At 35.7% G+C, this 23,622-nt stretch overlaps 1 protein-coding gene and 1 non-coding gene across 10 annotated transcripts in view; both read left to right on the forward strand.

The window, feature by feature from the left end:
* The window catches only part of NRG3 (neuregulin 3), a 1,166,188-nt gene that overhangs the window by 1,031,438 nt on the left and 111,128 nt on the right, over positions 1-23,622 (forward strand). The gene's annotated exons all lie outside the window — the stretch shown is intronic.
* TRNAC-ACA (transfer RNA cysteine (anticodon ACA)) lies at positions 8,706-8,778 on the forward strand. The gene has a single exon. It is a non-coding gene; the product is annotated as a tRNA-Cys (tRNA).

Consider the following 23,622-nt stretch of genomic DNA (forward strand, 5'->3'; position numbering starts at 1 on the left):
GCAAAGAGTTAGAAATGTCTATCATCTAAGTGTGTAGGTTCAGAATTGAGAACATTATTACTTCAAGCTTTTCACTTCAGTTCATTCACTCAGTTGTGTCTGACTCTTAGGACTGCACCATTCCAGGTTTCCCTGTCCATCACCAATTCCTGGATGGAACTACTCAAATTTATGTCCATCGAGTTGGTGATGCCATCCAGTCATCTCATCCTCTGTTGCCCCCTTCTCCTCCTGCCTTCAATCTTTCCCAGCTTCAGGGTTTTTTCCAATGAGTCTGTTCTTCATATCAGGTGGTCAAAATATTGTAGCTTCAGCTTCAGCATCAGTCCTTCCAATGAATATTCAGGACTGATTTCCTTTAGGATTTTAAAGTTCAAACTTTACCATATATTTAATATCTCTTCATCCCTTCATGTAAAAAGAAAAATAGTTTTAGAATATTTTAGTAATCTCTAAAGAGAATTTCCTGAGATATGACCAGTTTCTAATTCTGTTTAGATGATACAAGATAAGGATACTTTCTTTAAAGCTATGCTGCTTATTCTGAATGACTTGGTGGGTGTTCATTTAAATCTAACAAACTCATATGTCAGTCAAATGAATTCATGTGTACACCCTAATTTATGACATGGCATTAGACATATAGTAGTGAGGAACCCCCTTCTTTGGGCTAAAATTTCTGAGTTATACTTATTTGGGACAGAAATGTTTATATTCACTAGACTATATCATATTATCTTATAAAGTAAAATGGTAATTTATGGATAAATGTGTTTGTAGAGGGTGTTAATTCAAATGTGTTCATTCAAAAGGGTATTTGTTTAGTTTTTTCTTATATTAAATCACATGAAAAAGCAGGTATCTCAGAGTACTATATTACCATTATTTAATGCTTGACATGTGCCACCAGATTTATATTAGTTCATTGTACTCTCAAAAACTTGCATGAAGTAGAAACTATTTATATTTGTAACTTATAAATAACAAAGTGATATCTGTTTAGGTGAAATATCTCACCCAAAGAATAAGGAGGTGGCAAAACAGGATTTGAATCAAAGTCTATCTTCCTCCAGAGTTCTTTTTTTAATGTTTTTTTTAAATTGTGTTAAAATTCACATAATACAAAGCATACTATTTTAATCATATTTAATTGTGCATTCAAGGGCACTAAGTATATTCAAGTTGTTGTTCAATTCTCACCATCATTCATCTCCCAAATTTTTTACCTTCCTAACTTGAAACTCTGTCACCATTAAACACTAGTTCCCTGTCTCCCCACTCACCCCCAAGCCTCAGCCCCTGGCATCTACTAATGTATTTTCTGACTCTATGAATTTGACTATTCTAGGTATCTCATATAAATGGAATCAAACAGTATTACTCTGCATCTAATGTATATTGGAATGAATTTTTACCTCAATATATCTCTTACAAACAGATAGTACTTTCTTTTTCTTACCCCTATGCTACACAGCAAGTTCTCAGTAGTTATCAATTTTATACATAGTATCAGTATTATATATGTGTCAATCTCCCAATTTGTCCCACCCCTCTCTCCCTCCTCCTTGGTGTCCTTACCTTTGTTCTCTACATCTGTGTCTATATTTCTGCTTTGCAAACAAATTCCTCTATACTATTTTTCTAGATTTCACATATATGTATTAATATACAGTATTTGTTTTTCTCTTTCTGACTTACTTCATTATGTGTAACAGTCTCTAGATCCATCCATATCTCTGCCAATTGCACAATTTTGTTCATTTTTATAACTGAATAATATTCCATTGTGTGTGTGTGTGTGTGTGTGTGTGTGTATCACATCTTCTTTATTCATTCCTCCACTGATGTACATTGAGATTGCTTCCATGTCCTAACTATTGTAAATAGTGCTGCAATGAATATTGGGATTCATGTGTCTCTTTGAATTATGGTTTTCTCCGGCTATTTGCCCAGGAGTGGTACTGCTGGGTCATATGGCAGTTCTATTTTTATTCTTTTATGGCATCTCCATAATATTTTCCATAGTATCTGTATCAGTTTTCATCCCCACCAACTGCATAAGAGTATTCACTTTTCTCCACTCCCTCTCCAACATTTATTGTTTGCAGATTTTTTGATGATCACTCTTCTGACCAGCGTGAGGTGGTACCTAAAGGTAGTTTTGAATTGCATTTCTCTAACAATTAGTGATTTTGAGCATCTTTTCATGTGCCTTTTGGCTATTTGTTTGTCTTTGGCGAAATGCCTATTTAGATCTTCCATAGAATTCTTGAATTCTACTAGTGGCTTTCTGTTGAATGCCTCACACAATGAGGGGTTCCTGATAACTGAGAGAGGTTGTGCTCCAGCAGTGTTTCAACTGACAATGCAATTTTCTATCTAGTCCTGAGGTTTAGAGGTAATATTTTCCAAGTACCACGAGGTCTTAAGAATCTTAGGTAATAATTCACATTATGTATGTGACAAACAATGAAAATGAACCAGATGCCAGTTTATAGCTTTACATTCAGAATTTTAACTGGCATGTTAAAGAACTGCCATGTAGCTGAAGGCTCCCATTGGCTGATCATTTCAATATCTCATGGAAAATAACCTATAGAAGTTGTATTATATTAGAAGGTTTCTTGGTGATCTCAGACGATTGAGTGGCATTAATTCAGTACCTCTACTATTGAATGCCATTGTGATATAAAAGTCTTGCACATCCATCTCTTGACATTCCAAATGGAATAGTGAGTTGAACCATCTTCCCAATGATTTCCCAAAATGCTGATTACTAAACAGTCTTATTTTCTCATTTTTCTCTTCAGCAAAACGACCACTCTCTCTCTTTACCTTATGAATTTTTAATGTAGATGTCAGTAGAAGAGCTAATAATTCAGCTCTCTTAGTCACAAGCATCTCCAAGTTTCTTTCCTTCCTCCCTCCCTTCCTTTTAATAAAGAGATACCTTGATTTGACTTGTTCTTCCTCAAAACTTCCTAGCCGTGTGTGTAACGATAATATTTTGGCTTTATATGTATAATTAATTTAACATTAGTCATTAGTACAAATTGGTACCTCCAGTGGTTAGAAGTAAAAGTCTCTAAACAAAGTCAGACTACTTCATTGAATTAACTAAATTCAGAATTTTAGTTTATTTTAAACAGATTTTTCAGATGGGGTCAGATTCTTTCAGTTATCTTCTGTGAGGAATGGCTATAATCATGTGATACACTAGAAAAATATATAGTTATATTAGTTATTGTTTCTACAAAGGAGAAATGGGCATTTATAAATGTGTAAATTTATAGACTGGATTTGGCAAATGAAGCTTTCTACGCAGACACTGAGGAATCTATTTGTTGTGAACTATTGGAAAGAGCAGGGCTGTTCACTGAAAGATAGTTTAGGGCTGCTACATTTTTGCTTTATTAATATTAGGATAATTTTCATTAAGCTGCTGAGTGACTAGATTGGGAGTTTCTGTGTAGGTAGTAACTATATAGACTTCAGCACAACCTTGGATGGATTCTCATCAACTTTTCTGTAATATAATGAAGCATGAGTTATATCAATTTAATGGTAGGTAGATTTGGAATAAAAAATGCTATATGGAGGATCCAGATCAGCCAGGAGTGAAACTTCTGGTTGCTTCTATGGAAATATTTTTATAGATTAGACACTCATAAATTTACTGAACTTTATATGAATTATGATTGTACTTAATCAGATTGAATTAAAATCTAGCAGACAGGGCTGGATTTTTGAATTGTCAAACTGGATTCAAAGGAATTTGAGATCTTAACCATAATCTAGTTAATTATATTCATATAGCAATTATCTAAAATGCGTAGTAGTTGATAGGTTCTAAACATTTCTGAAATGTTCTAGAAAGAGGAAAAAAGTTTTTTTAAAAGTTCACATTGTCATTGAAAAGTAAATACCAAAGTGGTTTTAAAAAATGGGCTTTTATATGCAGTTTTCCCTGAGCATTGCTTCAGGAGCCAGGATGGATCTGCAGAATAGGAGAGAGGGGGAAAAATGGGTGGTGGATGGAACATCTGAAGATGCAGCATAGTGAGGATGATACTGCTGCTTCTCAATAAACAAAGAGTCTATTTCATGGGCTCTCAATGGTTCAGCTATTCAGAATTCATGGAGCCACTTTAGAAGGTCAGGCTGTGTGCCAGCCCAGAGCAACACAAAGACAAATACAGAAGACTCTGGAGAAAATTTACATTCAGCGTATGGGAGAGACTTGCAAAACTAATCATTGCAGTTCAGTGCAAAAAGGACTTTGATTGATGTTTTAGTGATTTATTTATTATTTACAAAAAACGTGAGAAGTTTCTCAAACATCTGCCAGATGTTAGTACATGGCTCATATTCACACATGCAAATATGGTTTGAGTTCACATACATGTGGGGAATACTAGGTTCTATGCCTTTGTTGTACAATTTCACAAAACCTTTGGTATACTTCTATTCATAATTCTAACAGAGAAGATTATAGGAGGCAGCATTTCCTGAATTATTCTTCCAGAGAAGCATGTTTCTTAGAGCTAGGATCTTAGGGACCATACTCTTAGTAAATGTTTGGAGAAAGAAAGAGAGGGAAGAGCAGTCACATCTCACTGGAACAGTTGGGAACATCTTTACATGGAAGAATAAACAGTATTCCTGCAGCTGGGAAATTGTAGAAGGGAACATGAGGGAAAGGAACAAGGAAGAACACAGATAAGAAAAAAAGAAAAATGAGACATGGGGTGGAAGGAGGCAAGGAGGTTCAAGAGGGAGGCGACATAGGTATACCTACGGCTGATTCATGTAAATGTTTGGCAGAAGCCAACACAATATTGTAAAGCAATTATCCTTCAGTTAGAAATAAATATTTTTTTTAAAGAGATAAAAGAACACGAGAGTTTTAGGAAATGACAAGAAGACCCAGGTGATTGGAGAAAGTAACACACATGAAAGGCAGTGTGGTAGATGGTGTGATTGGTCAATTAGGTCAGAGCAGATTATAATGACCTTATGATGCCCTTTCAGAGAAGTATAATTTTATCTCATTGTGAAAGAAAGCCACAGAGGTTTCATGCAGAGAGTGATCAGATTTCATTTAAATAGCTTATTCTGTCAGTAGCTGTGTGTAGAGGTTGCCTGAAGGCACTGCATGCTCAATCCCAGATATTGGGCCAAGCTTGGGATTTTACTTCAAATATTCACCAAAGGCTTACTCTTTGAACAACACTGTTAACATTATATAAAAGAATTTCCATTTATCTGTGTCAAGCATAAAGAAACGACCAAAGGTGGACACCTTGGGGAGGAGAGGCATGAGGTGCAGTGAGCAAAGCCATGGACATAATGGATTTGAACTGTGCTTTGAGGCAAGGGTAGGATTTCAGAGATGTGGCTTTTAGCCCAATCAAGTGTTCTGTGCATCCCTAGAAGTGGGCCAGTGTCCTAGAGCATCTGAACCTCTGGGTTCTAATGCGTGATGATCTGAGGTGGAGCTGAAGTAATAATGACAGAAATAAAGTGCATAATAAGTGTAACATGCTTGAATCATCCCAAAACCATCCCCTCACCATCTCCCCAGGTCTGTGGAAAAATTGTCTCCCACGAAACTGGTCCCTGGTGCCAAAAAGATTGGGGACTGCTGTCTTAGAGGATGCTAATTGACCAACTCTCTTCTCATAGACTAGCTCCTGAATTGGTTGTTATCACTTATAAATCTGTGCTTTCTGTTAGAGTCATCATTAGAGTTTGAGAAACAGAATAATGGAATAATTTAAGTCATCAAAAGAACATAAGTCAAGAGCTTTCAACTTTAACTTTCATTCCAGGCACTGATTACAAATGTAAATTTCTGTTTTCAGCCTTAGATCTGATGAAGTAGTCCTGGGATGGACTCTAGGCTCTTAGTTTTTAGCATTTGATGTAGAAGATCTCTTTCTATGGGATTCCCAGGTGGCACTAGTGGTAAAGAACCCACCTACCAATGCAGGAGATGTAAAAGAAGCGGGTTCAATCCCAGGTTGGAAAGATCCCCTGAAGAAGGGCATGGTAACCCACTCTAGTATTCTGGCCTGGAGAATTCCAGGGACAGAGGATCCCGGTGGGCTACAGTTCATGGGGTTACAAAGAGTCTGACACAGCTGAAGGGACTTAGCACACATGCACACGTCTCTGTCTACCAGGTGAGAAACTGACATAAAAGGACAGGCAAACGTGACTTCATTCTTTTAGTAAATGTGTAACCTACAGCCTGGGATTCATCATCTCGAATCTTGGAGCTTCCAATCTGTGTAAGAGGGATGATGGCCTCATCAATCTCAAAGGATTGTTGGGAAGATCAAATATCAATACATAGAGCATATAAAGCATTTACTGCAAAGCCTGGCACTTAAGTGCTCAGTCAAATGAGCTACTATAACTGCTGTTCCTCCTTGGAACAACTTCAGTGATGTGGATTTCTGGAAGTTTCCCTTTAGTCTATCTCCATCACTCTGATTCTTCTGGAAAGGAGAAACTGAACATGAATGTTAACTTAAAACATATAACTCCATAATAACCTGGGGTTCTTTACTTTTATAAAATATTTTAATTATTATAATTTACATACCATATAATTCACTTGTTTTACTTGTACAAGTCAATGATTTTTGGTATATTTACAGAGCTGTGTAACTACTATCACAGGCATAGAGTTGGCATAAAGGTGTGTGTGTGTGTGTGTGTGTGTGTGTGTGTGTGTGTGTGTGTGTGTGTTTGGCCACATGTGGCACATGAGATCTTAGTTCCATGACCAGAGATCAAACCCATGTCCCGTGATTTGTAATAATAGAGTCTTAACCACCAGACCACTAGGGAAGTCCCAACATTAATATTATCTTGAAAAATGGGGGCCATTGTCCAGGGCATTCCAGGGAATGCCATCTAAGTTTTCAGTTTCCGTTCTCTAAGAAGAGCAAAGTCTGTGAATTCTGGAGATCTCTTTTCAAAATTTGGTTCTAAAGAGATGTCGTTATACCTTCAGCCTGTTTATGCCAGATGGCTGCATTCCCTTTATTAGTGTTTCCAACAGGACTAGACATGAGTGGAGGAAATCAAGTAAATATTGCTTGTCTAGTCAGACAGCTCCCTTATATGTGTCCTTCATTCCTCTCAAGAAGATTTCATTCACTGTATTTCTTTGGATGAATCTTGAAGCACAAGACTGTACTATGCTAAAAGCGTACAGAATGTAGTCTCTTTGTATTGGTAAAGCTTGCAGGCACCTATGAGAAATGGGGAAAGGAAATTAATAACAGTTGCTGAATATTATGACTCATGGGCATACTGGGCAATTTCCCATGAGTTGCATTGTTTTATCTTTCAAAGTTGTCAGGTCATGTAGAAAACCATCATAATCTGAGGGGTTGGATTTGTGATCTGGAAAAAAATAATACTGTATTCATTTTAGTGGGGTTCCCCTGGTGGCTCAGTGAGAAAAGAATCTGCCTGCAACTCAGGAGACCCAAGTTCAATCCCTGGAGGAAAAAATGGCAACCCATTCCAATATTCTTGCCTGAGAAATCTCATGGACAGAGGAGACTGATGGGCTATAGTCCATGGGGTCATGCATGGGCATGGTGATAGCATATTTGAGGAGCTACTTGTTACGTATGCAAGAAATCTGCCTGTATATAGGCTAATGCATCAGTGTTAATGAAAAACAAAGACAAGTGTAGGATGAAAAAAAAAAAAAGTCTTAAAAACCCTTGCAAGATAGTTTTGTTTTTTTTTTCCTCATTGCATGCATAAAGAAACAAGGTCAGTGAAAGTAAAATCAATATGCCCAGCTGACAAATAGTAAAGATGAATTTTATTCCAGATTAAATGTCTCCAAAGCCCGAATTCTTCCCTGGTGCCTCACCATTCACATCTAGAAGATGCTGTGCTCTCTGTAATTGTGATGACTGTCTCCTCCCTTTTTATGTGCTGGGCTCCATGCATGCTGAGTTGAGGACATACATATACCCAACTAGGGCCTCAGCAGCTGAAAGCACACCTTGAGTATGGTTGCCAGACTTAGCAAATAAAATTCAGGTTACCCATATAAATTTGAATTTCAGATACAGAACAAATAATTATTTTTTAATTAATTTATTTTTAATTGAATGATAATTGCTATATGGAATTTAATTGCTTTCTTGAAACCTTAACATGAATTAGTCATAGGTATACATATGTCCCCTCCCTCTTGAGCCTCCCTCCTATCTCCCTCCCCATCCCACCCCTCTAGCTTGGTGCACAGCCCCCATTTGAGGTCCCTGATGCATACAACAAATTCCCATATTGGCTATCTATTTTACATATGGTAATGTAAGTTTCCATGTTACTCTCTCCATACATCTCACCCTCTCCTCCCTTCTCCCCATGTCCATAAGTCTGTTCTCTGTGTCTGTTTCTCCATTGCTGCCCTGCAAATAAATTCTTCAATTCCATCTTTCCGCATTCCATATATATATGTTGGTACACAATATTTATCTTTCTCTCTCTGACTTATTTCACTCTGTATAATAGTTTTTAGGTGCATCCACCTCATTAGAACTGACTCAAATGCATTCCTTTTTATGGCTGAGTAATATTCCATTATGTGCATGTACCACAACTTCTTTATCCATTCATCCATTGATGGATATCTTGGTTTCTTCCATGTTCTTGCTATTGCATCTTCCCTGGTGGCTCAGATGGTAAAGCATCTGCCTACAATGCAGGAGACCTAGGTTCGATCCCTGGGTCAGGAAGATCCCCTGGATAAGGAAATGGCAAACCACTCCAGTACTCTTGCCTGGAAAATCCCATGGACAGAGGAGCCTGGTGGGCTACAGCTGATGAGGTCACGAAGAGTTGAACATGACTGAGCAACTTCATTCACTCACTTGCTATTGTAAATAGTGCTGCATAAACATTGGGTTACATATGTCTTTCAACTTTGGTTTCCTCAGGGTATATGCCTAGGAGTGGGATTGCTGGGTCATATGGTGGTTTTATTCCTAGTTTTTTAAGGACTCTAGATACCGTCTTCCATAGTGGCTGTATCAATTTACATTCCCACCAACAGTGCAAGAGGGTTTCCTTTTCTCCATACCCTCTCCAGCATTTATTGTTTGTAGATTTTTTGATGATGGCCATTCTGACCAGTGTGGGGTGATATATCATTGTAGTTTTTTTTTTCCCATTTATTTATTTTTTATTGAAGGATAATTTACAGAATTTTACTGTTTTATGTCAAACCTCAACATGAATCAGCCATAGTTTTGATTTGCATTTCTCTAATAATGAATGCTGATGAGATGGCTGGATGGCATCACCGACTCGATGGACATGAGTTTGAGTAAACTCCGGGAGTTGGTGATGGACAGGGAGGTGTGGCGTGCTGCGATTCATGATGTCGCAAAGAATTGGACATGACTGAGCGACTGAACTGAACTGAACTGAATAATGAAGGATATTGGCATCTTTGCATGTGTTTGTTAGCCATCTGTTTGTCTTCTTTGGAGAAATATCTGTTTAGGTCTTTTACCCACTTTTTGATTTTTTTTTTTTTTTTCTGGTATTGAGTTTTATGAGCTGCTTCTATATTTTGGAAATTAATCCTTTGTCAGTTGTTTCATTTGCTATTATTTTCTCGCATTCTGAGGGTTGTCTTTTCACCTTGTTTAAAGTTTCCTTTGCTGTGCAAAAATTTTTAAGTTTAATTAGGTCCCACTTGTTTACATTTGTTTTTATTTCCCTTACTCTAGGAGGTGGATCATAGGGGATCTTGCTTTGGTTTATGTCATTGGGTGTTCTGCCTATGTTTTCCTCTAAGAGTTTTATAGTTACTGGTCTTCAATTTAGGTCTTTAATCCATTTTGAATTTATCTTTGTGTATGGTGTTAGTGTTATAATTTCATTCTTTTACATGTAGCTGTTCAGTTTTCCCAGCACCACTTATTGAAGAGGCTGTCTTTGCCCCATAGTATATTCTTGACTCATTTGTCAAAAGTTAGGTGCATGGGTTTATTTATGGGCTTTCTGTCTGGTTACATTGGTCTATATTTCTGATTTTGTGCCAATACCATATTGGCTTGATGACTGTACCTTTGTAGTATAATCTGAAGTCAGGAAGGTTGATTCCTCCAGTCTTCTTTCTCAAGACTGCTTTGGCTATTTGGTGTCTTTGTGTTTCCATATGAATTGTGAAATTTCTTGTTCTAGTTCTGTGAAAAATGTCACTGGTAATTTGATAGGGATCACATTGAATCTGTAGATTGCATTTGGTAGTATAGTCATTTTCACAGTATTGATTCTTCCTACCCAGGAACATGGAATATCTCTCCATCTGTTTATGTTGTTTTTTATTTCTTTCATCAGCATCTTATAATTTTCTGTATACAGTTCTTTTGTCTCCTTAGGTAGGTTTATTCCTAGATAGTTTATTCTTTTTTGTTGCAATGGTGAATGGGATTGATTCCTTAATTTCTTTTTCTGATTTTTCATTGTTAGTATATAGGAATGCAAGTGATTTCTGTGTATTGATTTTGTGTCCTGTGACTTTACTAAATTCACTGATTACCTCTAGTAATTTTCTGATAGTATTTTTAGGGTTTTCTATGTATAGTATCATGTCATCTGCAAAAAGTGGGGAGCTTTACTTCTTTTCCATTCTGGATTCCTTTTACTTCTTTTTCTTCTCTGGTTGCTGTAACTAGAACTCCAAAACTGTGTTGAATAATAGTGGTGGGAGTGGATACCCTTGTCTTGTTCCTGAGATATACAATGAATATTTGATGAATTATAAACATATTTGATGAATTTCATGGGGCATATCTATATAAAAGCTTATTTGTTATTTGCATAAAATTCAAATCATCTCAGTTTGAACTGTTTTATCTGGTAACCCTAGCTTTAGGGCTATAAACATCGTGAGGCACGGCCCATTGGTGATCCATGTCTATCTCACACTTCACTCCCCAGAAAGGCTGAATTAAAATGATTATTGGGGGTGCAGAAAGATAGGAAGAATTAATGGAGGAGATGAGCATGGGAAATTGAAATGAGTGTATGTATCTCCATGGGTAACTCTGCCTGTTGCATGATGAAAATTAGGCAAAAATAAAACTAACTGGTTTTCTAATTATCTCTGGGCAACTACAATCATTTCACATGGCAAATGCAACCTGTAAACTCAATGCTGAGCATGATGAGTCCTGGCATCAGAGCAGTCATTGGAGTATTTTAAAGCAAGGTTGTTACTGCAAGTGAAATAGCTTAATGCTTCACATATGGATGCTTGAGAAAACAAATGGTAGCATGATAACTTAATCAACTTTTGAGAAAGAGCAGCATTTAACTTACCAAAAGATGCCATTCAAGGCAGTATTAATGAAGTAATAACAGTTGCCTCTTTATCTGTTCACTACCTATTCATTTCCCCATTGTATTCAGGCTGCTAACTTCTATCATAGACATGTTTGTAAGAGAGTATGAAGCTTTTTGTTCCTACCAGAAGAAAAGTAGGTATGTATTTTCTGGAGTTGTACTATGGAATCGAAGTGGTGATGAAGTGATTACTCTTTCCTATAGCTTTGAGAAAAAAAGATGCTATGGGATTCTCTCTCTCTCTCTCTCTCTCTCTCTCTATATATATATATATATATATATATATATGTATGTATGTATTCTGAAGCCAGGCATATGTGCATCAAATCTTGACTTTATCTTATGTATGCTGTGGGATTGGACTGTCTATCTTTCTTCCATCCATCCATCCACCCACATGTATGTAGACTAATCTCCCTCGCTCTCTCTCTCTCTCGGTTCATTAATATAAAGATGGATGATAGAACATACCACCGTGCATTTATTGACATGTATTAGATACTTTGATTATGTCCTCCCTTTCTGCATTTGCCTACGGGGCTGTACTGTGTTTGCCCTGTTTGTTTACTGATCTGCGAGTCTGTGTGATTGTGTGTTCATAAACCCTCAAAATTAGAGGGTATACTAGCTGTTTCCTTTGGCAGTCCTCCCCAGCCCCTTCCCAATGCCTGCCCTTTTGAGGGTCCTTGATTGCCTTCTGAGGGCATAGCTGAGGAGATACTGTTGAGGAGGAGCAGATGCTCCAGATGTGAACTTCTATCCCTCCTAAACCCCACATGGAATCAAACCTTCTGCCTAACATACCCCAGGAAAATGACTGATATTCTGCATGGATGGTATCACTATTTATGGTATTATTTCCAGGGTCATGGAAGCCCTGCTGTCTAAGGGAATCTTAACTTGTTCCCTAATAATTTTGTCCGATTCCATCATGGCAGCTTTTGATGCATGGGATACCATAGCAAACCAAGTACCAGTGAATTTTAGGCCCATCTTGACTCACTTCTCTAACTTTGTCTCATATACCCATGCCAGTCTCAACCATTCAAGTCACACTTGCTTCCTTGAGCACACCATCATCATTCTGGTTGAATCTGTCCCTTTTAACTGATCAGTTCTTTATATTGAAAGGAAACCTGGCTCTTTGTACCAGTTCCATTATGTCATAGATTTCTGGGACTTAATCTTCATTATTTTAACTACTAGTGTTGTGACTTTGGGTTCATTAACAGGCTCCATCCTGTTTTATTGTATAAAAACAGGAACAAACAGGACAGATTCAACAACTGTTGGAATGAATGATAATAGTTTCTTTAGTCAACATATATCTGTCCTCTAAACTGTTCCTTCACCTAATATTCCATTTAATACCTCAAGACAGTTATCTTGGCCTATCTCTAAGTCTTATCTGCTGAATGATACAGTCAACCTTGAACAACAGTTTTGAACTGTGAAGGTTATACTCAAATTTTTTTCAATAGTAAATACTACAGTACTATATGTTCCTCATTGTTGAATCTTCAGATACATAGAAGCTGTGTATATGGAAAGCTAATTATCAGCCCTGGTAGCTCAGCTGGTAAGAATCCACCTGCAATGCAGGAGACCTTGGTTCGATTCCTGGGTCAGGAAGATCCCTGGAGAAGGAATAGGCTACCCACTCCAGTATTCTTGGACTTCCCTGGTGATTCAGACAGTAAAGGATCCACCTGCAATATAGAAGACCTGGGTTCAATCCCTGGGTTGGGAAGATCCCCTGGAGGAGGGCATGGCAACCCATTTCAGTATTCTTGCCTGGAGGATCCCCATGGATAGAGGAACCTGGTGGGCTATGGTCCATGGGGTCCCAAAGAGTTGGACATGACTGAGTGACTAAGTACAGCACAACTATCAGTTACACACAGATTTCCTCTTGTGTGATAAGTCAGCATCCCTAACTGTCACATTGTTCAAGGGTCAAAAGTACTTACTTTGATCTTTCCTGCACATTTTTCTGGAAAAACGATGGCTTGTCAGAATCTCTCCAGAAATCTAAATCTATTTCCCAAGGAGGTATTTTGAAATTTATGTAAGATAATGTATATCATCAATGTAGAGTAGTCCATGTATAGTAAATGCTTCAGAATATATTAATTTATTCTCTTTCATTCTTGGTATGCTGTAACTTTACTCATTCAATTTATAATATCATTTCCTTATTTTATGTCATTCAAGGGGCATTTTATAAACAGTTTCCTGTAGTTTTTTTGTTTTTTTTTTCCCCTCCAGCCACTTTCCTAAATATATGTGCACATTTTACATGGAAGAGAATATAGTGTGCAATTTTTTTCCTAGTATTGTTGAGTTTTATTGATATTGTAATTTTGTTGAGATTTATTTTGTAATTTATGTTGACTTTATATTTGTGTAAGAGATATGAACATAGTGGCTTTATGCCTAATTTTAAATTATCTACCATTAAAAATTTCCTGAAATTTAAAAAAGCACTGGTGTCATAAAGCTATAGTTGTCTAATGTCATTTTTAGTCTGCAAAAATATCTTTGGGTAACTTTTAGGGAATTAGTCTAGGGCTGCCTTTTACCAGACTCTATTTATAAGATAATTTACTTTCCAAATGTAAGACTTTACATTTACTTCTATCATTTGTCATGTCTGTTTTAGCCCATTTTTCTGTCCACCAGGTATAAAGCACACAGATTTTTTTTAATGTATTGATTGTATCTTATAATAACTTGAACTCATTCAGTCATTCTGATTTTTATATACACACACTGACAGGTAAGGACAGAATGAGATCAGGTATGGATGTTCTTTAATTTTTACGGTTAGTTGTAAAAATGGGATTGTAATATCATAACTACAGTTGCAAATTTCAAAATCTCCTTTCTTTGGCTTAGTGATATGATAGAAAAATGTCTTAGATTTGGAAATTCAATCTTCTATCAGGAAAAATAATCTCTTAATTATAACTTTTTTATAATTGTTTTTGCCCCCATGTGTGGCCATTTGTGTATTTTACTACTGAGAAATCACTGAGTTTTCCAACAGAATTATGACAAAGGTTGCAAAGGCATGATGTTCTAGTAGCTGAACCATGAGTTTTAAAGAATTTATCCTTGGAAAAGCTAGTGTTTTCTCTGAAGACTACAAGTGAAGATTGCATTATTATACTCAATATACTAGGAGGCTGATGTTCCCATCAAGTTACAATTATTGAAAGAACAGGATATGAAAACTATTATTCATTAAATATATTATGAACACAATATTATTTCTGCTAGTTTATAGTTACTTCAGTTTGTAGAACTTCCATTTATGTAAAAGACTAAATGATGAACACTAAATATGAACTATAATTTGTCAATACTGAACTTCAGAAATATTAATACACACACACATACACATACATATATAGGAAGCCAACTGCAATATGATCACTGTAACATCTTGATTTTGACAAAATCAGGAATTATAGAGCTCCTTATGGGGAATTTTTCCTGGATGTCACTTGGAAATAAATCCCCCTTTTAAACTTTGAAAGTGGTTAAGATCTGGTTCAGTTTGAGATTCTGTCACACACAGATGCTAACTCATATATATGGACATCTTTTATTAAAAATGCCATGAGCTTTTTTTTTATCCTTCTTCATTTTTCTATCAAAGATATTTTTTCATGAAATAAAGATGATTTCATTTCCCTGGTTTCAACATTGTTCCATAGAAGAATGAGGTTTTTTTTTTTTTCTCTTACCTTCCATTTTCTTTTCATATGCCCTCAATTTCCCTTACTCATTTATCTTACTTTTTTAAAGGCTTTTTTTAAAAAGACTTGAAGCTCGACTCTCACCAGCAACAGGTTGGGTACATGAGACAAGTGCTCGGGCCTAGTGCACTGGGAAGACCCAGAGGGATCGGGTGGAGAGGGAGGTGGGAGGGGGGACCGGGATGGGGAATACATGTAAATCCATGGCTAATTCATTTCAATGTATAACAAAAACTACTGTAATGATGTAAAGTAATTAGCCTCCAACTAATAAAAAAAAAAATAAAATAAATAAAATGCAGGAAAAAAAAAAAAAAAACACTTTTCATATATATGAGTTTGAAAGCCCTTTGTTGGAAGGGGGATATGTGTGTACATGCTTAGTAACTCAGAAGGGGGATATACTTTTAACAATTCTGAACTCTTTTTAAAGTTCAGATCAGATCAATATGTTCCAAAGTTTTTTCAGTGAAATGAAAACCATTTTAAATGTGTCATGTTATCTTTTCCAGCTGACTTACTGAACTGAAGTAATAATGGAGTTTGAGGTCTAATCTTGTCAGTGCCACATCAGTTTATTTAGAATATTTCTATGACTAGTTATAATAACTTGGGTCAATGCAATCTTTGAGACATTTGAGTCTGGACTCCAAACTCAAATATTTTTATTATGATGTGACGCCCATCAATGTTAAAGACTTGCTTGTACTCAAGTACCTAGAGACAAAGCTGAGAATCAACAGCAAGCATTTATTGACTACCTGCTACTAGGAAGTCTTATTATTTCATCCTTAGTGCTATTATCTTTCCATTGCAGCCTATTTAAATTTCCCATCCTTTTAATTTTGCTGTTTACATCTAGATGTCTAGATAGTTGTATTCCTTCTTCAACGAGGATTTTGTAAGATCCCATTGAGGTTTGATGACACCTCTGTAAAACCATTTTAATTAACAAAAATACTTTTAATACAGATGTGGTTCCTATCCTTCAGAAATTTCTTATAAATTCAATTTCCTGGAAATGTCTTTTCATCCATTGTTTTGATCTGGCTGAAGACAATGATATAGCAAAGAGTCAGTTATTCCTATTATTAGATCCTGATGGAATCATTGCTGTTTTCATGGAGAGTCTGTGCTACATTTATCTGTGGGTTCCCTGTGCCCAGCTGAGAGATGAAGATATAACAGGTTCTATTAAATGTTATTGGAAGATTAGATTTCCATTAAGTAGCTTATAATGTCTTTACATACCCTAGCATCACCTTCTGTTCCACTGGAAGTTTTATTATATTCTTACCTAGATGATGTTTAAAATTCTTTTATATTGAAAAACAAAACTAAAACCTAAACTAAACAAAAAGTATAGTTGAAAGAGTTTACAGCAAATTAGAGAGAACTTGGCTCTGAATTAAGTTTTCCAACTCCTGCTGTATAGAGCAAATTGTTAGAATCCACATACATAATTGAGCTTCAACTGAAGGCTTTGTTCTATAATTTGCTCTAAGGTAATTAGAAAAATGTGCATGAAAGCATGACACATATAAATCACAGGTATATTCATCAGAATGTATTTTGTGTACTTTATATTTATAGCTCATTTTGTGAAGCTAAATTTACTGTATTGAAACAGACAATTAAGGGAAGATAAAGGGACTGGTATTTTCCCAGCAAGTGCAGGATCAAGGCACTACGCCAGAGCCTACACAGACTTTCCCAGTTAATCTCCTCTGATGCAAGTATTACCACCACTTCACAAATAAGGAAACTGAACTATGTGAAAACCTGAGCATGTGGGTAATTGGCAAACATACTCTTCTTTGCTGAACACAGGCAAAGTCTAACCAAAATAATTAAAACTTATATCAAACCAATTTGTGGTAGAAACAGAAGTCAAAAAGCCCAGTTTACCTGGTGGGCACTTCAGTTATTTTTACAAGGGCAATTTATATTATTGAGCTATTTTGAATAAGATACATTTATTTAAGATTACAATTTAACTTGCAAAGATAAATCTATAGATCGTTTTTTAAAGAAATGCTAAAACGTTGTTGCATTACTGTACAGTGAATGAGGACTATTTTTTAGACCTTCTTTTTATTGCTGTTTTCCTTGGCTAAATGGAGCCAGATGATTAGATATTATGAAGAGCATAAACTGGTTCAATAAAATTGAACTTAGAGACAAATCCAATTCTATATTCTAACATAGAATTTCTAAGGTGTGTTCTCTAGTGATATTTTATACATACACAGACACACAGAGGCACACACTCATATGATATAAAATTCAAAAATAAATCAGTGGTTCCATATGTATAAAAGAATTCCATGGTCAACCATGTTGAAGAACTGCTATGTTAAAGAAAATTAAACACGTGCTTTTAAATTATATACATTCTTATATCCATTAATACAAAAATGTTCTTTGCAAAACTCCAAGGGCAAATGGAATTTGCAAAGTCCCCAAACCATTTTGATCACAAAAAATCCTTTTTACAAAGAACAATTTTTAACTCTTGGATAATAGGTGATCATCATGATACATTTTGGGAAATATTTAGTCATTTATTTATTTAGCAAAAGTGTAAGAGCACTAAGTGCCAAGCATTGAATAGGCATTGGGAATGCAGAATGATTAAAATAGAAAAAAAGATTCCTGCCTCTTTGGAGCTAATATTCTAGTAATGGAAATAACATGTATAAGACAAAAAAGCACATGGGACTCTAATGAGTCTTAAAGAGTGCAAAAATGTAGAAGAGGACAGGAAATGTAAGTATAAGGAGCTGACTTTCTAAATAGAATACCAGGGAAAGACTCACTCGGAAAGTAACATAAAAGATTGAAGTGAAGGATCAAGCTATGTGGATTTCTGGCAAGTTTTGCAAGCAGAGGAGAGCCCAAATTCAAGAACTAAAGATCTGTGTGTCTGCAGCAGGGTGGGCAAGAAGATCTATCATAGGATGAAATCAGAGAAATTATAGGGACCCAGATCAGCTGTCCTTATGGGTTATAGTGAGGAATTTGGCTATGAATGAAATGGAAAACCCTTGGAGAGTTTTGAACACCAGATCGACCAAATCTGTATCATGGTTTTGTTGTTTGTTTGTTTTGTTTTGTTTTTGGAAAAGGCAGGAATTATCAAGTAGGAAAGCAGACAGACCAGGTATGGGGCTGTTGCAAGGGTCCAGAAGTCACAAGATGTTACCTGCACAAAGCTTTCAGCAGTAGGGTAGATGAAATAAAGTCTGTATCTGGACTGAAGGGAGAGATATACTGGATTTGTTGATAAATCAGATAATGGGTATGGGAGAGAGAGCAGTCAGGGATAATTTTGGCATTTAGACTCAGTAAGTGGAAAGATGGTTGCCATTTATCAGAATGGACAAGTCCATGAGAGGAGGAAGTTTGAGGAGGGCAGGTTAAGTACTGGGTTACCTTTTAGATGAGTAATTCTGATACTTTTCAGGTGTGTCCATGCAGAGGTTGGTTTAGTAGTGTAGATGACTACTAAAGTAGGTAGTCAGTGTCACCCAGTGGCAAATTGTTCGCATAGAGCACATGGAAATTCCAAAATTAGAATGGGTTAGATTTAAGGGGCCAATTGTAATTTATAAAATCCTCAACATGAACTAAAATTCTCTAAGATCCTTTAGTGTGGACATGCTTCTTGCAGAAACAAACAAATAGAAAAAAAAAATGAGTAGAGAGGTTGCAAAATCCAACCTCTAACTCTAAAGCAGATCTCATTCATTGTGTTTTGGAGAGTAAGCATTGGAGTTAACCATAAAATAGCAAAGGTGGTTACTGGGTGCTTTGAGATGGCTCAACTCTTCCTCTGAAGGAATCTCTGTAGGAGGTTTTCTCAAGAGTCCTGCTGATGAGAAGTACTCTGCTCTCAATATCTTCAATTAATGCAGTCTTAGAGGAGTTGTTGCTGGTCTATAGATCTTCTGTTTTGACAAAGATAGCTTGTGACATCACTCTGTCAGTCTGAATGACTTCTATTTTGAGGCTGATGACAGCTATCCAGAAAAGCCAATACTCTCAGTGAATTTAATAGACTCTATTCAACTACTTGAGTTGCTATGGAAACCTTATTAGAAAATATTGGGAATATACATGATCTTCTTTCTAGGCAATATTTTTTTCTAAACAACTTGAATGCCTTTATGTGTAGAAAAAGTGTTTTTTTTTTTTTTTAATGTGAATGTATAAAATGTATAAAGCGTTAAGGGTAAAGTTTAAACATTTAATATAAAGAACAAACCCAAGTAACCATGCATTTCAAGGAAAAAAAAATACTGCTGGCTATTGAGAAGCCAATCATTTATCCCTTCCAAATCACAACATTCTTTTAGAAAGAAAAAAAAAATCAATATTCTAAGATGGTGTTTGTTTTCTTGCTTGTGTTTAGCATTTTACTACCTAGATACAATAGTTTAATTTAGCCTGATTAGTTGTATACTAATAAACATATTTGAACATATATTCATTATGTGAATATATAATTGACTTACCCATTTCCAAAATCACTGCAGATGGTGACTGCAGCCATGAAATTATCATATTAGCCTCTGTCTTGTATGTAAATAGTATCTCATTGTCTCCCGAGTGGGAGTTGGAGCACATTTTCGTGTTTATTTGTCACTCAGATTATTTGTCTGTGAAGTTATTTGTTAGATCTCTTACTTGTTTACCAAAGGATTGTCTTATTTTCTTATCAATTTCTTATAGTAATTATTTATATAAGATACAATTTACAGCTTTATAATAAATCTGTATTTCTGATAGATCAAGTAGGTAAAACTTAATATTTTCCAAGGATGTCCTCGTTATCCTAGGCTAGTTGTGTTTCCATATACATTTTACAACCAACTTTTTTAAATGGGGAAAAATTAGCTTATTTTTATTTTCATTGAAGTTACATTAAATCTACAAATGAGTTTGCAAAGTACTTGTAAATCTTTAAAAATTAAATCTAATTCTATAATGATCACAGTAGAGCCCTTGATTTGTTTAGATCTTCTTTAAAGTTTTTCTCAATAATGTTTTATAGATTTATGCCCAGAGGTTCTGTGCAACTTTGTTAGATTTATCCCTTGATATTTAAAATGTTATGTTACTGTAAACAATATTACTTTTAAATGTTTTTGTTCCTGTAAAGAAATTTGATTTCTGATATATTGACTTTATATCTAATGACCTTACTGTACTTAGTTATTACTTCTAATAATTTATCTGCAGATATTTTGGATTGTCTATTAAATCACATCATCTGGATAATTTCTACCCTTTATTCTTAAACACAAATATTTTTCTTCTTGTTGTCTTTTTGTACTGGCTAGAACCTCCCATACAGTACTGATTGAACACAGTTGTGCTGTGTTTCATTTTCTTATTCCCAATCTCCAATCTCAGGCTGGACTCTTTTGACATTTTATCAGTAATTATGATGTTTGCTTATGGCTTTGTTGCCGCCTGCTATCACAGTAAGAAAGTTACTTTCTATGTATAGTTAGCAAAGTTGTTTTTTTCATTATAAATTTGATTCAAGTTGTATCAAATGCTTTCTGAATCTGTTATTCTCATTATATGATTTACCCTGTAGTTTATTAATGTGGTCAGTTAAATTGTTTGGTTTTCAAGCATTAGTCGATTTTGCAATCTTTGAGTAAACTCAACTTAATTGTGATATACTTATTGAATACTGTTAGATTTAGGTATTCTGTTTTTAACTGTGTTTTTATTCATTTTTATAATTGTAATTTGGGTCTTGTTTTACACTGAAAAATTCAGATATATTGATTAATCATAAACTTTCTTAGATCTAAAAACAAAAATTCCTCACTCCAGCCAGAATAAAGCAAATAAAGAATAAAGAATGAGAAAACAATAGAGAAAGAGATTCAAATAGAAAATCCATTAAAATGTTAAAATGAAATTTTTAAATGTAAATAATCATAATTAATGGAAACACATATGCACACACCAGGCAAATAACCAGAATAATGTCCATGCAGTATTATTGATGTTAAAATAAAAATTTGAAAAAGCTTACTAGAGATAAGATTCTCACTAGTTAATAATAAAATGCTCACTAGGAAGATATGAAATTTAAAATTTATGTGTACTTCATAATATAACCTTTTACCTTTATATAGACTCAAAATATATAAAGGTAAAAAAATATATATGTACATTTCTATATTTCTGTAATACTGATAGTATTTAAATCATTTAAATATTTATACCATTAGAGGAAGTCTTAACATACCTCCCTTGTTTCTTAGATCAAAGAAACAAAAAAATCCAAAGGCTTATATACAATATAAGAAATATGAATAACAAACGATATAATGAACACATAATGAATATTATACTCAACATTTAGAGAACAAATCTTCTTTCCAAGGATATATCTAACATTTATAAAAATGATAACAAGTTAGTCCATAAAGCTAGTCTCAACAATTTTTAAGATTTAATATTATGCATACTATAGTTTCTATGCACAATACAAAAGAAAATGTTAAAATCAGTAACAAAAATAGAATCACTTCTGCACCTCATGATTAGGAACTATAATACACAACTAATTTTAGATCAAGAAAAAAAAAACACTTTAAATATCTGGGATAAAGCACAGATTTTGCTGTACTCAGAGATAGATACACTGACCTTTTTTATGTTACAAATCCAAAAGTCTAGTGTACTGAGCCAAAGTTTTCACCAAAAAAAGTTAGAAAATATAAGCCATAGTAAATCTAAAATAATAGGAAGTGAAAGTTGCTCAGTCATGTCTGACTCTTTGTAACCCCATGGACTATACAGTTCATGGAATTCCTCAGGCAAGAATACTGGAGTGGGTAGCTGTTTGCTTCTCCAGGGGATCTTCCCAACTCAGGGATTAAGCCCAGGTCTCCCACATGGCAGGCAAATTCTTTACCAGCTGAGCCACCACCAATAAAACATAGAAGACATAAATTTTAAAATCATTACACAAAGGGTTGGAAAAGCAAAAACTTGGTTATTAAAAATTTATCCTAAAGAAAACACTATATTCAGTTTACTTTGTAAATGAGTTTTTGTAATGTACCAGAAACAGGTGATTTCTATTTACTCAGCCTCTTACAGAGATCTGAAAAGAGAAAATACTTCAAAATTCATTTTAAGTGCTAGCATAGCCTTAAGGCCAAAACCTGACAAACATAGCTCGAGTAAGGAAAGAATAACCTAAATCCAGCAAAATATATGGGAGAAGGAAACGGCCGCCCACTCCAGTGTTCTTGCCTGGAGAATCTCGTGGATGGAGGAGCCTGGTGGGCTGTTGTCCATAGGGTCGCACTGGGTACGACACAACTGAAGCGACTTAGCAGCAGCAGCAGCAGCAGCAAATGTGCTAGCATAGTTTACCGTATTAGAAGAACAAAGGAGAAAAAATGATTTCAGTTCAGTTCAGTTCAGTTCACTCATATCAGACTCTGCAACCCCATGGACTGCGGCACACCAGGCTTCCCTGTCCATTACCAACTCCCGGAGTTTACTCAAACTCATGTCCATCACATTGGTGATGCCAGCCAACCATCTCACCCTCTGTCGTCCCCTTCTTCTTCTGCCTTCAATCTTTCCCAGCATCAGGGTCTTTTCCAATGAGTCAGCTCTTCTCATCAGGTGGCCAAAGTATTGGAGCTTCAGCTTCAGCATCAGTCCTTCCAGTGAATAATCAGGACTGATTTCCTTTAGGATTAACTGGTTGGATCTCCTTGCAGTCCAAAGGACTCTCAAGAGTCTTCTCCAACACCACAGTTCAAAGTCATCAATTCTTCAGTGCTCAGCTTTCTTTATAGTCCAACTCTCACATCCATACATGACTACTGGAAAAACCATAGCTGTGAGTAGATGGACCTTTGTTTGCAAAGTAATGTCTCTGCTTTTTAATATGCTGTTTAGGTGGGTCATAGCTTTTCTTCCAGTGAGCTAGCATCTTTTAATTTCATGGCTGCAGTCACTATCTGCAGTGATTTTGGAGCCCCCCAAAATAAAGTATCTCACTGTTTCCACTGTTTTCCCATCTATTTGCCATGAAGTGAAGGGACTGGATGCCATGATCTTTGTTTTCAGTATGTTGAGTTTTAAGCCAACTCTTTCACTCTCCTTCTTCACGTTCATCAAAAGGCTCTTTATTTCTTCTCCACTATCTGCCATGAAGGTGGTATCATCTGCGTATCTAAGGTTATTAATATTTCTCCCAGAAATCTTGACTCCAGCTTGTGCTTCATCCAGCCTGGCATTTCACATGATGTCCTCTGAATATAAGTTAAATAAGCAGGGTGACAGTATGCAGCCTTGATGTACTCCTTTCCCGATTTGAACCAGTGTGTTGTTACATGTCCTGTTCTAACTGTTGTTTCTTGACCTGCATACAGATTTCTCAGGAGGCAGGTCAGGTGGTCTGGTATTC

Source organism: Odocoileus virginianus, chromosome 7 (genome assembly GCF_023699985.2).
Source record: "Odocoileus virginianus isolate 20LAN1187 ecotype Illinois chromosome 7, Ovbor_1.2, whole genome shotgun sequence".
NCBI classification, from domain to species: Eukaryota; Metazoa; Chordata; class Mammalia; order Artiodactyla; family Cervidae; genus Odocoileus; species Odocoileus virginianus.